The 16,053-nt window shown below is 35.8% G+C and overlaps 1 protein-coding gene across 7 annotated transcripts in view; it reads left to right on the top strand.

Moving 5' to 3' along the window:
• PEAK1 (pseudopodium enriched atypical kinase 1) overlaps positions 1-16,053 on the top strand; it is a 324,368-nt gene that overhangs the window by 113,883 nt on the left and 194,432 nt on the right. For 4 of the 7 annotated variants that reach the window (XM_058736962.1, XM_058736964.1, XM_058736963.1 and 1 more), the window contains one exon: positions 11,064-11,145. The exons of 1 other annotated variant lie outside the window; for it this stretch is intronic. The gene's annotated coding sequence lies outside the window, so the exon portion shown is untranslated. Of the gene's footprint in view, positions 1-11,063; positions 11,150-16,053 lie in introns of all 7 variants that reach the window. 2 more of the 7 variants (XM_058736967.1, XM_058736968.1) reach the window with 1 other exon arrangement.

Raw genomic sequence — 16,053 nt, 5'->3', positions numbered from 1 at the left:
TGGTGATTTGGGTCAAAGTTCAAAGTATGCGTGTGTGTGTGTGTGTGTATGTGTGTGTGTGTGTGTGTGTATTGTGTGTGTGTGTGTGTGTGTGTGTGAGAGAGAGAGAGAGAGAGAGAGAGGGAGAGAGAGAGGGAGAATCCCTCCCTCCATTCTACTCTTTCTCCCTGTCTACCTTCCTTTTTTATTTTCTTCCCTCTTTATTATATTTCTCCCTTACTCATGACATTTAGATTTTCCTCTTACTCCCCAATGGCCCATTTACTCCATCTCTTACCCCTTCTTAATTTTTTTATTGTGGTAAAATACATTTAGCATAAATTTTACCATCTTAACCATTTTAGGTGTACAGTTGGCATTATATATATTCATAATGTGGAACCATCAGCACCTTCCATCTCTGTAACTCTTTTCATGTTGTAGAACTGCTCTATACTTACTAAACAGTAACTCTCTGCTGGAGTGATGACAATACTGACTCCATCTTTGGTCTTTCATCTTGTTTACGTCTGCTCTGTGACCTCTCGGTGCTACGTGTCCCAGGCCCTTTGGAGATTAGTATACATGCCTTAAAAATTCCCACCACATCTGGAATGTGGGAAGGCTTTACTCTGGTGCTCTGTAAATTTGTTAAAGATAAAATAGTTTTTCCCTTTCCTGACACACAGATGTCATCACAAGGTCTGTCAGGTGCATGCAAACCTTCTGAAATGCACATGAACCCTTGACTTCACTACCGTGTCCCCAGGGTCCCCTTGCTGTATAGAATCTGTAGGCTGAGGTCCAGACTTTTTGGGAAATAATTGCAGCTCTGGATCATCATCTGCCCAATCTACCCTGTCAGTAAGTTACCCTGCATAAAACTCTGTGTGAATTGTATGCATTGCCTGCTTTGTTTTTTTGGTCCCCAAATGCCTTCTCATTTTGGAGGATACTTTATATAGTCCCTCTTCCACCTTCTAATACTCCCCATTCTCCTTGACATCCAGCATTCTTCTTTCTGTCTCTATGATTCTGTCTACTTTAAGCACCTTGTATAAATGGAATTGTGCAATATTTGTCTTTTGTGATTGGCTCATTTCACTTAGGGTAATGTCTTCAGGGTTGTTCATCTGTGTTGGTAGCATATGGCAGAATTTCCTTCCTTTTTGTGGCTGAATAATATTCCACTGTATTCATTTGTCTGTCAACGGACACTTGAGTGGCTTTCACAATTTATCATTGGTGAGTCGTGCTGCTGTAAATTGTCATTGTACCAGTATCTCTTCAAGACATTGCTTTCTCTTCTTTCGGGTATATAGTCAGAAGTAAATTGCTGGATAATATGCTAATTCTATTTTTAATTTTTAAGGAATCACTGTTCTGTTTTCCATAGCAGCATGTACCATTTTAAATTACTACCAGCAGTGCACAAGTGTTCCAGTTTTTTCACATCATCACCAGAACTTATTTCCTTCCTTCCTTCCTTTTTCACATCATCACCAGAACTTATTTCTTCCTTCCTTCCTTCCTTCCTTCCTTCCTTCCTTCCTTCCTTCCTTCCTTCCTTCCTTCCTTCCTTCCTTCCTCCCTCCCTCCCTCCCTCCCTCCCTCCCTCCCTCTCTCTCTCTCTCTTTCTCTCTCATAATAGCCATCTTAATGGGTGTGAAGTGGTATCTCATTGTCATTTTGATTTGCATTTTCATAATAATCAGTGATGATAACTTATTTTCATGTACTTACTGGCCGTCTGTATATCTTTGGGGAAATGTCTAGTCAAGTCCTTTGCCCAGTTTTGAATTGGGTTATTTCTTTTTGTTGAGTTTTAGGAGTTCTCTGTGTATTATGATGTTAATCCCTTACCAGATATATCATTCACAAATATTTTCTCCAATGTTGCAACTTTGTGCATAGTGTGTTTTGCTGCACAAAAGTTTTAAAATTTTCATGAGGTCCAATTCATTGTTTTCACTTTGTTACCTGTGCCTTTGATGTTATATCTAAGAAATCAGTGCCAAATCCAATGTTGTGAAGCCTTTAACCTATGTTTTCTTTTAAGAATTTTATGGGTTTAGGCTTTACATTTGGGTCTTTGACCTATTTTGAGTTAGGTTTTGTCTATGGTGTTAGGTAAAGCTCCATCTTCGTTCTTTTGTATGTGGATATCCGGTTTTCCTAGCACCATTTTTTGAAAAGACTTTCCTTTGTCTGTTGAATAGTCTTGGCATCCTTGTCAAAAATTATTTGACGATTTATGTGAAACTTTATTTCTGGGCTCTCTATTCTGTTGCCGTTCTGTCTTTTTTTAAATTTATAGTGTTTTGAAGTCATTAAGTATTAGTTCTCCAGTTTTATTCTTCTTTTTCGTGCTTGTTTTGACTGTTCAGGGTCCCTTGAAATCTGATACAAATTTTAGGATGAATTTTTCTGTTTCTACAAAAGATACCATTGAGATATTGATAGGATTGCTTTATCTGTGGATCACTTTGAGTTTAATGGATATCATAACAACAGATGATCAAAGCAATCCTATCTATATCTCAATGATATCCCTCCCCCCCACTGCTCACACGTGTGTGCAACTCTCTCCCTAAAATTAAAAAAAAATTAAAATGGCTCCTCATTGTAAACGTATCGTTTATGACTTTTATTTTTATAACATTGGCAAATAATTTATTGCTTACTTCAGGTATGCCAAATTCTTTGTAGGAGAAATACCCACTGTTGAAGTTTTAGCTGTTAAAGCTATATATGCAAATAAAACAGGAAGAGAAACATTCTGTTCTTCCCTTTTAAAAACAAATATTGATCTATTTGAAACTGGGTGGCTACAACTATAAAGCATAAGCTCATTCTTACTATTCTAACATTTTGGTTTCTTATTGGATGTTCCTCCTTTAGAAAATAACTGTGAGATAAGTCTGATCTGCTGAAAAATTTCAGTTCTATTTATGACCTAATGATGCTTTATGCAGTGTTCTCCTGGAATTTACTGGCCTACAGTCTTGATGTGTAGTTTTTTGTATTAAGATGAGTCAGTTTTCAGCATTAATAATTCCATGGTAAGCTACATGGAGAATAGTTTCTGCTTAAATGAAACTATTGAAACTAATGAAACTATTGTCTACAAATGTAATAAAAGTGAAGACACATCAGTTCTTAATAGAACATTCTGTAGAGATTCTCTTGACTTAGAACTGTCATTTTTCTCTTCCTTAGTATTGGCTACTGTGTTTTGTTGTATATACATACTGCTTATTTTGATACAACACTCTTATAGGTTAGGAAATATACAACTTAGTACAAATTTAGAAAACAGGCCATTGAAATTATCATTTATCAGAAATATTTCTGACCATCAGTGTTGCCTCTGTATGTATGAGCCATAAGGTAACCCTGAAAAGTATTTATAAGCTCAATCAAGGTTATTAAAGTCAGAGGAAAATTAATATTCAATGCTTCTACTCTTTTATTTCTCACTTGATTTAACTTAGAAGTGCTTTAGGACCTTGGCCTACTTTAGTACTGTTCATTTATTGGTAGTTAATTATTAACTGATTAATTGGGATTTGGTGTCAACTATTCTGTGTTAACCAGTTTGTTTATCATATCCTACTTTTCAGTTTGTGGATATATAATTGCATCAAGGCACCAATTTTATTTTGTAAAGCATTTTTTCCTTAGTGAGGTGTAAATGTAAGGTACAGTTAGTTTACTTCTCCACAGCCATGAAAGAACCAGGGCCAAATGCAGAAACTCATCTAACTATGTTTAGCATCCATACTAGATATTAATAGTGTTTAATTTTTAATTCATATTGTTGATGTGCCACATGGCATATATCTTTATGCATGGTACATAACTAAGTTTCCTCTCAAGACTTAATAGAACCATTGCATTTATTTTTATTTATTTTTTTCAGTGCATTTTTAATGCATGTGTTTATACTGTTTTATACATTTCACCGTGCTTTCATATTGTTTATATTTCTCTTATCTTCAGAACAACCCTGAGAAATTAATCAACATTACCTCTAAGTAATTGAGTTTCATCAGGATTGTTTTGTGTAGACAGAAATTCAGGTCTCTTGATTTTTTGTTAATCGTCTGTCTGGTCCTCTACAAAGAGAACAGTAAAACATCTCATGATAGTGGATGTCAAACTACTATACTAGTAGTTCCTTATTTGTACAGCATTGGCAAGTGTTAGAGCACTTTTTGTTATATTGCTTTTATAAAGAAAATTAGCAAAGTGAAGTTCTTGTGTTATTATACATATTATTGTTTCCTTTATTAGATTGATACATTAATTAGATACAAAGTACTTCTGTATGCTAGGTACTGGATTGCTTACCGAAGTACGAAAATAGTCTCTGCCTTCGAAGAGGATCAGGCCATAAGGCACTGTTGGATGACTTAACAGCTTGTGGGAAATGTATTACAAGCTGTTTGCTGAGGGCACTGAAAAACATTTTTGTTTTTCCTGTTAAAGAGGTAAAGATGTGACTTTGCACTATCCTTTTTCCTGCCTCGAATACAAAGAGAATGTCAGCATCTATTACAAGTGGCTTTGAAGCAACAAATCAACACACTTAATGGAGGAAAAAGATAGAGACTTTGTCTTTGATGATCTTCTTGAGCCTCAGTAATGACCCTAGACTAGTACTTCTAGACTTCTTATCTGGGGAAAAAAGTTAATGCCATATTTGTTTAAGTCACACACAAGTCAGATTTTCAATTACTTATAGTAAAATATTTTTTCTCTCCTTCTGTCTCTGTCTCTCTTGACTTTTTTTTTTTTAACTTTCCTTTAATGGAAATTTAGCATACACACTAAAGTAATGATAGTATAATGAATCTGCATCACTCAGCTACATTAGTAATCAGTATTTGGCCAACCTTGTACGTTCTTGTACTTCCTCCCTTACCAAGTTAAGGAATTCTATAATAGAAGTATGTGAAGATATTATGGAAGCACAGGGAATATGGTGACTAACTTGGCCTGAAGTGGAAATAGAGGCTGATCAGGAAAGTCTTCATAAAGGAAGTGACATCAGCAGAGGCTTTAAGGGCAGGTAAAGAATGGAAGAAAGAGCATTGTTAGTGGCATTTCTAACATGTATAAAGGGTCTTTAAAAAACATGATATATTCAAAGAATGGAAAATAGATTATTGTGGCTATAGAGTTTATGAGAGATGAGTGACAGTAGATGAATCTACAGGGATGATTTGGTGCCAGAAAAAGCATTGTGTATCACAACCAAGAAATTTGAAACTCATTATATAGGTACCAAGAAGTGAAAGTATGATTAAGTCTTGGAAAAATAACACTGACTGTAATATAGCCTTTGATTTTGGAGTAGGGGATAGAGAAGATGGTAAAACTGTGCTAATGGTTCAAATGATAGAAAGGCATTTAGTGATAATTGTAGTGGGCTTGGGTCGGGGAGAGATAAACTTTAAGAGCTATTTTAGAGGATGAATCAACATGATTTGGTGCCTGGCTGGGATATGGAAAAAGGAGTCAGAGTTGCAGTGACTTGAGTAGTGACATACCAGAAGGCAGGTTTGGGATAAGCACAGAAGATGAACTTGGTCTGTTAAGTTTGAAGTGCTGATACTACATTCAGGTAGAGGTATCCAGTATGCCAAGTGGAAATATAGGAATGGACCTTAGGAGAGTGTCATACTAGAGAGTTCCACAACTTGTCTTTCCTGTCACATATGCCATATGCCACAGGTGTATATACACATACACACACATTCATACACACACACACACACACACACACACACACACACACATGCTAGTTGATCCTCTTTATTCATGGCTTTCATTTTTGCAAATTTATCTCCTTGCTAAAGTTTATTTGCAACCCCCAAATCAATAATTATGGTGCTTTCACAGTCATTTGTAGATATACTCAAGAGCGGTGAAAAAGTGAATTACCTGGGGGCACCTGGCTGGCTCAGTCAGTGGAGTGTGTGGATACTTGATCCTGTTCAAGCCCCACGTTAGGTACGGAGATGACTTAAAAAAAAAAATGAGTTGCTTGCTGTGTACATTTTTAGCTGAGGTTGAACAAGGTGACATTTGCCTTCTTGTTTTAACTCTCACACTGTAATCTAGTGTTCTTTTTGCAGTCTCCTTAGTGCCACATTTTTCATAATTTTTGTGCCTTTTTGGGGTGATTATTCTGTCCTCCAAATGTGCTAAAGTGATGTGTAGTGTTACTAAATACAACAGGGTTGTGATATGCCCTATGGAGACTATATGTGTGTTAGATAAACTTTGTTCAGTCATGAATTATGCTGGTGAGTTCAATTTTAATGAATCAACAATATATATTAAATAAGATGTTTTTTACACAGAAATACACATAAAACAAACTTTGTGTAATGATTGGTCGGTGAAAATGTAATCAGAGGCTTATAAGAACTTAACCCTGTATTTTCATTTTCTGGAAGCAATAGAAGCACAGTATTCACTGATTCATTGTTTGTGGGAACTATAGAACATAACTACTACAAATTCTCACAAATATTGAGAATTGGCTGTGTATGTATATAAAATCTGCTATTTTTTTAATGAATAATTTTTACGTTTGTACAGTACAGACATTAGCCCTGATGTATGGGTAAGATTATGATCACAAGAAATATAGAACTCTCTCTTCTTGTTGAAAAATAAATACATACCAGACAAAAACAGTTTGCTGTTTTAGATCAGATAGATGAGTCTATATTCCTTCCCTAAGCCAGCGGGGTTTTTCATAAAATGGAGTATTGAAGAAATTCAGCTGACATTGGCTGACAGCATCTAAATGATCATCTGCAGCACACTTGAGCATACGTGGTTGTCAACATCATATTCTCGGGCTGCCAGCTTCTTTTATAGCTTGGTGTTACTCTCTTTAGCAAGCTTGCAACATTTTCAGTCCCTCTTCTCTGACAGAAATTTATTTTACAATGATGTTTATGTGTGAGGGGATTTCATAATTGAAGACGGGTGTTTGTGCGTTCATATCTGTCAGTTTGCTTGAATACAACATTCAAAAGGGTTTTTTAGCCTTGCATTCACGAATGTTGGTTCATTTCAGTAGGGGCATTTTAAAATGACAGGTATTATGTGAGAGTGAGAATTACCCATATCTTCTGACATAACATCAGTGTTATCTTGAGAATTAATATTCAGCTTTGTATCTCACTTTTTACTGTCTGCAAACCTGAAAGCAAGGAATTGGCATTTATAGAGTCAAGGACAAGAAGACATACAACTCCATGCAAATGACTTTTAACACTCCAAGTACTTCTGTGCTTTGTCAGCAGGTATCTGTTTCCTAATCATCTTTCTTTTTGATAAAGAAGATATGCCTTGGGTTGTTATTATCTTATGCAGCTATGTAGTTAAATATATAAAATAAAAATGATACAGAACTCCATTTAGAGATGATTCAGTTTGGGTTGACTGATTTACTTGTGCTGCTTATGCTTCTAACTTGATCTTCTTCTAACTAATTGTGTGGTCTTCTAGCTAATGTATCAGAGTGAGTGTTCTCTATCTTCACTGCAAGCAGTAGATTTTGTCATTAAGTGTAGTTCAGGGATGACAATTATTTTTCCCTCTTCTTATTCTTGGTAGGTGACCTTAATCTTCACTTTTCGTATGGGAATACCTCATAGATTTGTTCTTCGTCTGCACTATGACTAGTGTATTTAAGTTTCAAGATTGATATTCTTTAATTATCCTGCATTCAGAGAACAAAACATTTACAGTTGAATTCCTCTGTGAAATGAACATTAAGCTCACTATATTTTTCAGTTTCTTCTGCTGACTTGGAATAATCTAATGTTCTAATAATAAAGATTATTTAATAAGGTCGACTAGCTCTTGACCTACCTGAGTCTATGTGAGCTTATCCAATTTCAGCAAACTGTCATGCAATATAAAGATTATAATTTCAGAATTTTATATAAAGTTCTTCAGTACATGCTAATTAAGCATGAGTATTTTCTTAAACCTGTAAGATTACAGGGCATTAACTAAAAAATGAAAATATCTAAACTAATGTCTCTCTAATGCAAGTGTAAAGTAGTATCTGTAAATGGCAACTATACTGTATAGTTTCAGAGAAAATTGTTTCAAAAGTTTGGTGATTTATCAGCTGTGGTCCCTAAACCTTTTTTTTTTTAAAGGATGGTAACATTCACGAGTTTATATTTGGTGTTTACTATCCCTCCAGCCTTACTATACACATTTCACTTCTAAATGTGTTCATTTCCATCTCTATTTTTACTCAAATACTTTCATTTCTTCTCTTCAACACTCTGAACAATTACTCCTCAGATCAAGACCTTTTTTCTCCAAAGAAACACTGAAATCCATCTAGTTTCCCTTCTTGCTGGCTTTATATTTATAACTTACTTGCTGCTGTGTCATTAGTTTGTTTAGTTTCATTTTTGTTCAGTGTAACAAATATCTCCCGCTTGCTTGTTGTGGTGATGTGTGAGCTTGGCAGGTAGGGAAGCATGCTTTGAACAGGCTTCTCAGAGGAAGTGATCCTGGACCTGAATCTTAAGAACAAGTAGGAATTGCCTATGCGTGCAAAGGTTGTGAGGATATATTGGCAAAAGACCAGCGTGAGAACACATGAGATTCAGTGTGGCTGTGGTGTGATGAAGTGGGAGATAGGAAGTGAAGCTGAGGAGATAGGCATGAGCGAGGTCATTGAGTACTTCACATGCCACACTCTCCATTTATTCTGTGGGTGAACTTTAACTTCATTCTATGGATAATAGTCTTTGAAAGGTCTGACATATGATGGTGAATGATGTGGCAGGATTTTCATTTTAGAGGGATCATTTTGGCAGCAGTATAATAATTGACTCTGAAGTAGGATAAAAGTGGACTGGTTAGATAACCGAATTGGTTATATTGAGAGATAGTGACCTGGATTTGGGTACTATTGATTTGGATGGAGTTGAGAAAGTAGTCTTAGGAAGCATTTAGAGTAAGAATCAATGAGACTTGAAGGTGATTGGTGAAATGTAATTATTGCTGGACTTTTCAAGTGTCTAAGTGGCTATGGTGCTGTTAACCAGAACAGGGAATTTAAAGAAGGGATCAATTTTAGGAAGAGATGAAAAGCTCAGTTTTGAACATACTGAGTTTTTACCTATGGTATATTCAGGTGGAAACATCCAAAAAACCTAACAGGACATGGGGGTCTGAGGCTCAGGTGAAAGATCAAAATTAGGAGTTATGTACAGGGTCCTCCTGGTCCTGCTGGGAACTCTGAGAATGTGGGCAAAAAAGCTGAACCCTAAGGAAAGAAGGAAAAAAATGGAACCCAAGATGGAAATGAGAAGGAAAAGCTCTATCTTTCCATAATTTCTCTTAAAGAAGGACAATTTGATCTTTTCTATATCCTCAGTAACACCTTGAATAGTATATTATGTAGAAGATACTCAGTAAATGTTTGCCACTTATTTTGTTGAACTGGAAAGCATCTCATTTACTTAGAGATTTATTTCATATTATATCTAATTTCATGACTTGACAAGAAATACTTTTTAAGTAATACTTTTTAAACATTCTAATTGCAGTACAATTAGCATCAGTGTTATATTAGTTTCAGGTATGCATTGTAGTGATTTAACAATTCTGTGCATTACTCAGTGCTCATCATGATAAATGTACCCTTAATCCCCATCACGAATTTTACTCATTCCCCCCTACCCACCTCCCCTTAGGGTAACCATCTGTTCTCTAGTTAAGAGTCTGTTTCTTGGATTGTCTCTTTTTCCATTTGCTTGTTTTATTTCATAAATTTCACATATGAGTGAAATCATATGACATTTGGCTCTGAGTGACTTATTTCACTTAGCTTTATACTCTAGATCCATCCATGTTGTTGCAGACAAGAATTTTATTTATTTATTTATTTAATTTAATTTTATTTTTTTTATGTTTTTTTTTTTTAGAGAAAGCACAAGTGGGAGAGAGAGAGAGAGGGAGAGAGAGAGAGAGAGAGAGAGAGAGAGAGAGAGAATCCTAGGCTTGGGACTTGATCTCATGATCCCAAGATCATGACCTGAGCTGAAATCAAAAGTCGGATGCTTAACTGACTAAGCCACCCAGGCGCGCCAGGAAATTTATTATTTAAAAATAAAATTTTTTTTTCTTAATGTTTTTATTTATTTTTGAGACAGATTAAGTGACTTGACCACCTTTTTACATTTATATAGAACTCCAAAATTCACTCTCTTAACTATCAGTAATGTTTGGGCCAAAAGACCATATGGAAGTCTCCTCTTTGGGTTCCATTGTGAGAATTATTCTAACCCAAAGGCACTGCTATATACTAACTATTGCATGGTCAGTCTTATGTACATTAGCATAATAATTGGACACCTCTGTTCCTGAGTAGACTAAGGCTTTACTTAATTCTTTTCATCTTTCTGGGCCAGTATTTCTTTATTTTTCTATTAGCAGTTTGGATTACATGGTTGCCAAGTTGCTTTAGGTTCTAAAATCTTGTAAATCCATTATTTTGAAAACTCAAAAACTGGTTCCTTGGAGTCTACTAACAGGTTTTAGAGATTCTCAGGATAGATGACTGGGTTTAATGACTCGACTGAAATTATATGTAAAATATGATTCATGTATGTGCCTTTTTCAGGAGATGCAGTTCATAGCTTTCACTAGAGTCTCATAGTTTTATATATCTCACTGCTTACCCTTTACCCAGAAGATTAAGAACTTAGTTGTAGAAATATTTTTGCATAATGTAATGAACTACAGTACTTCATGCAATCCTATCCTGTGTAGTTATCTTTAACAAAGGTATTGTTGTTCATTGAAAGTAATTTTTTGTGGTAAGGTTACTTTTCTGGCTACTTAAACAATAGTACTTTCTAAACTAAAATACCTCTTAGTTATGTCATCACTTAAAAACAAGTCCACTAAATAGAATGTGTAACAGTTTGACTCTGCCTAAAGGTATGTTAAAGAATGCTCAGTTTTAAAGTATGACTCAGATAACCTTCACTAATATGTATTTCCCACTTTCCATCTTACTGTAGGAAAAGAATATTTGAGGTCCACTCCTAAGGAAAGAAAAGGAAGCAATGACATAATGCCTAGAGTTGGAACCAGTTAAACTGGGTTTGTACGTTTTCTTTTCATGATGTAACACATTTATTGCAGTGTTAAATCTCTTTTTATCAATGTCTTGTCTTATTCCAGCATCAAATCTTTTAATTTTGAAACTTGCCTTGGTATGGAAGAGACAAGGATAACAAAGACATGCCCCTTTCAAAGTATTTGCCGTGTTTCTGTGACTAGGAAAGACAGAATGCTAAATTGCTAGATAATAGTCTCATTTTCAGATGAGAAGCTTTGAGAGGTTTGGTAAATTGCTCAAGGTCTAAAGCTCTTAGATAGGCTGGGATTCAAATTCAGATTTGTTGACTCAAAACCTCATTTGCCTTCCATTAGGTCACAATGCCCCTCATTTTATTTCAGTTTAGTTGTTGCACAACTGCTGATAAATGAATTTGAGGACCAGGACCCCATGCATTTAATTTCACGAATTTTTCTGATAAAGTAAAAGGAGAAAAAAGCATTCTTTATTTCCCAGAAGTTAAAGAGATTAGAGAAGGGAACTCAGTATATGCCAGACCGTCAAAGGGCCTTTACATGAGCTAGCTCCTTTAATTCACAGTAACCAGGTGTGATATACTTGGTATTATTCCTATTTTAAAGATGAGACTGAGGATCAGAGAAATAAATAAATTGCCCAAGATCACATATCTAGTTAAGTAACGAAATCAGAATTGAAACCCTTTAATTTGGAAAGTTTAGATAGGGTTTGTATCATGCCTATTGACTTTATTTTTTTTATAAAGACTTTTTTTTTTAAGTTTATTTTGAGAGAGAGAGAGAGAGAGAGAGAGAGCGTGCAGGAAAGGGCCAGAGAGAGAGGAAGGGGCAGAGAGAATCCCAGAGTCCTCATGGTCAGTGCAGAGCCCAACACAGGTCTTGAACTCATGGACTGTGAGATCATGACTTGAGCCAAAATCAGAGTCGGACGTTTAACCAACTGCACCACCCAGTCACCCACCTGTTGACTTTAAATTGAATATCACACAAGCCAAATGAATAGCTGTACAGTTAAATCTGGAGCCCCTTTTGCTGTTTGTATCTTTTTTTTTTTTATTTAGTGTAATAATGATTTCAGGAATAGAATTTAGTGATTCATCACTTACATATAACACCTAGTACTCATCCCAACAAGTGTCCTCCTTAATGCCCCTTGCCCATTTAGCCCATCCTCCCCACCCAACACCCCTCCAGCAAACTTCAGTTTGTTCTTTGTAAGAGTCTCTTACGGTTTGTCTCCCTGTTTTTTTTTTGTTTTTGTTTTTGTTTTTTTTACTTTTCCTTCCCTTCCTGTATATTCATCTGTTTTGTGTCTTAAATTCCACATATGAGTGAAATCATATTTGTCTTTCTCTGACTTATTTCACTTGCCATAATGCACTCTGGTTCTATCCAAGTTGTGGCAGATTGCAAGATTTCATTCTTTTTGATCGCTGAGTAATATCCCATTGTATATATATACCACATCTTTATCCATCCATCACTCAGTGGACATTGGGCTCTTCCCATACTTTGGCTGTTGTCAATAGTGCTGCTATAACATTGGGTGCATGTGTCCCTTTGAAACAGCACACCTTTATCCCTTGGATAAATACCTAGTAGTGCAATTGCTGGGTCGTAGGGTAGTTCTATTTTTAATTTTTTGGGGAACCTGTGTATGTTTTCCAGAGTGGCTGCACCAGTTTGCATTCCCACCACCAGTGCAAAAGGGTTCCCCTTTCTCCACATCCTCGCCAACATCTCTTATTGCCTGAGTTGATTTTAGCCATTCTGACAGGTGTGAGGTGGTACCTCATTGTGGCTTTGATTTGTATTTCCTTGATGATGAGTGATGTTGAGCATCTTTTCATTTATCTGTTAGCTACCTGATGATGTCTTCTTTGGAAAAGTGTCTATTCATATCTTTTGCCCATGTCTACACTGGATTATTTTTTTTTGGCTGTTGGGTTTGATAAGTTCTTCATAGATTTTGGATATTAACCCTTTATCTGATACGTCATTTGCAAATATGTTCTCCCATTCTGTCACTTGCCTTTTAGTTTTGCGAATTGTTTCCTTTGCTGTGCAGAAGCTTTTTTTTCTTGATGAAGTCCCAATAGTTCGCTTTTGCTTTTGCTTCCCTTGCCTCTGGAGATATGTCAACTAAGAAGTTGGAGCGGCCGAGGTCAAAGTAGTTTTTGCCTGTTTTCTTCTCTAAGATTTTGATGGTTTCCTGTCTTACATTTAGGTCTTTCATCCATTTTGAGTTTATTTTTATATATGGTGTAAGAAAGTGGTCCAGGTTCATTCTTCTGCATGTCGCTGTCCAGTTTTCCCCACACCACTTGCTGAAGAGACTGCCTTTTTTCCATAGGATATTCTTTCCTGCTTTGTCAAAGATTAGTTGGCCATATGTTTGTGGGTTCATTTCTAGGTTCTCTATTCTGTTCCATTGATCTTTGTGTCCATTTTTGTGCCAGTACCATACTGTCTTGATGATTCCAGCTTTGAAATACAGCTTGAAGTCTAGAATTGTGATGCCTCCAGCTTTGGTTTTCTTTTTCCAGATTTCTTTGGCTATTCAGGGTCTTTTGTGGTTCCAAACAAATTTTAGGATTGTTTGTTCTAGCTCTGTGAAGACTGTTGGTGTTATTTTGATAGGGATTACATTGAATATGTAGATTGCTTTGGGTAGTATCAACATTTTAGCAGTATTTGTTCTTCCAATCCATGAGCATGGAATTTTTTTTCCATTTCTTTGTGTCTTCAATTTCTTTCATAAGCTTTCTATAGTTTTTAGTGTATAGATTTTTCACCTCTTTGGATAGGTTTATGGTTTTTGGTGCAAATGTAAATGGGATAGCTTCCATGATTTCTCTTTCTGCTGCTTCGTTATTGGTATATAGAAATGCAACCGATTTCTATACATTCATTTTATATCTTGTGACTTTGCTGAATTCATGTATCATTTCTAGCAGTTTTTTGGTGGAGTCTTTTGAGTTTTCCACATAGAGGATCATGTCATCTGCAAAGAGTGAAAGTTTGACTTCCTCCTTGCCATTTTGGATGCCTTTTATTTCTTTGTGTTGTCTGGTTGCTGAGGTGAGGACTTCCAACACTATGTTGAATAACAGTGGTGAGAGTGTATAGTCTTGTCATGTTTCTGACCTTCAGGGAAAAGCTCTCAGTTTTTCTGCATTGAGAATGATATTAGCTGTGGGTCTTTCATATGTGGTTTTATGACCTTGAGGTATGATCCTTCTGTCCCTACTTTCTTCAGGGTTTTGTTTTTTTTTTTTTTTAATCAAGAAAGGATGCTATATTTGTCAAATGCTTTTTTAGCATCTATTGAGAGGATCATGTGGTTCTTATCCTTTCATTTATTAATGTGATGTATCACATTGATTGTTTTGTGGATATTGTATCAGCTGTCATCCCAGGAATAAATCCTACTTGATTGTGGTCAGTACTTCTTTTAATGTATTGTTGGGTCTGGTTTTCTTGTATCGTGTTGAGAATTTTTGCATCCATGTTCATCAGGGAAATTTGTAGCTCTCCTTTTTAGTGGGGTCTTTGTCTGGTTTTGGAATCAAGGTAATGCTGGCCTCGTGGAATGAGGCTGGAAGTTTTCCTTCCATTTGTATTTTTTGGAACAGCTTTAAAAGAACAGGTGTTAACTCTTCTTTAAATGTTTGGTAGAATTCCCCTGGAAAGCCGTCTGGCCCTGGACTCTTGTTTGTTGGGAGATTTTTGATTCCTGATTTGATTTTACTGGTTATGTGCCTGTTCCAATTTTCTATATCTTCCTGTTTCTGTTTTGGTAGTTTATATTTTTCTAGGAATTTGTCCATTTCTTCCAGACTGCCCATTTTATTGGCATATAATTGCTCATATTATTCTCTTAATATTGTTTGTATTTCTGCAGTGTTGGTTGTGATCTCTCCTCTTTCATTCATGATTTTATTTATTATGGGTCCTTTCCTTTTTCTTTTTTATCAGTCTAGCTAGGGGTTTATCAGTTTTGTTAATTCTTTCAAAGAACCAGCTCCTGGTTTCATTGATCTGTTCTACTTTTTTTTTTTTTTTTTTATTTCCATATCATTGATTTCTGCTCTCATCTTTATTATTTCCCTTCTTCTGCTGGTTTTGGGCTTTATTTGCTGTTCTTTTTCTACCTCTTTTAGCTGTAAGGTTAGGCTGTGTATTTGAGACCTTTCTTCCTTCTTTAGGAAGGCCTAAATTGTTATATACCTCCCTCTTATGACCCTCTTTGCTGCATCCCGGAGGTTATGGATTGTCATGTTTCCTTTTTCATTGGCTTCCATGTACTTTTTAATTTCCTCTTTAATTTCTTGGTTTACCCGGTCATTCTTTAGTAGTTATCTTTAATCTCCAAGTGTTCATGATCTTTCCAAATTTTTTCTTGTGGTTGATTTCATTCCATAGTGTTGTGGTCCAAAAATATGCAAGGTATGTTTTCTGTCTTTTTGTACTTGTTGAGGGCTGATTTGTGTCCCAGTATATGATCTGTTTTGGAGAATGTTCCATGTGCACTCAAGCAGAATGTGTATTCTGCTCCTTTAGGGTGAAATGTTCTGAATATATCTGTTAAGTCCATATGGTCCAGTGTGTCATTCAAAGCATTGTTTCCTTATTGATTTTCTGCCTAGATGATCTGTCCATTGCTCTAAGTGGGGTGTTGAGTCCCCTACTATTATGGTATTATTATCAGTGAGTTTCTTTATTTTCGTGATTGATTTACATATTTGGAAGTGTCACGTTGGGAGCATAAATATTTTTAATTGTTAGATCTTCTCGGTGGATATAACCCTTAATTATGATATGATGCCCTTCTTCATCCCTTGTTACAGTCTTTATTTTAAAATCTAATTTGTCTGATGTAAGTATGGCTACTCTAGCTTTCTTTTGATG

This window comes from Neofelis nebulosa, chromosome 7 (assembly GCF_028018385.1).
Source record: "Neofelis nebulosa isolate mNeoNeb1 chromosome 7, mNeoNeb1.pri, whole genome shotgun sequence".
NCBI classification, from domain to species: domain Eukaryota; kingdom Metazoa; phylum Chordata; class Mammalia; order Carnivora; family Felidae; genus Neofelis; species Neofelis nebulosa.
This window is presented reverse-complemented; position numbering and strand designations above follow the sequence as displayed.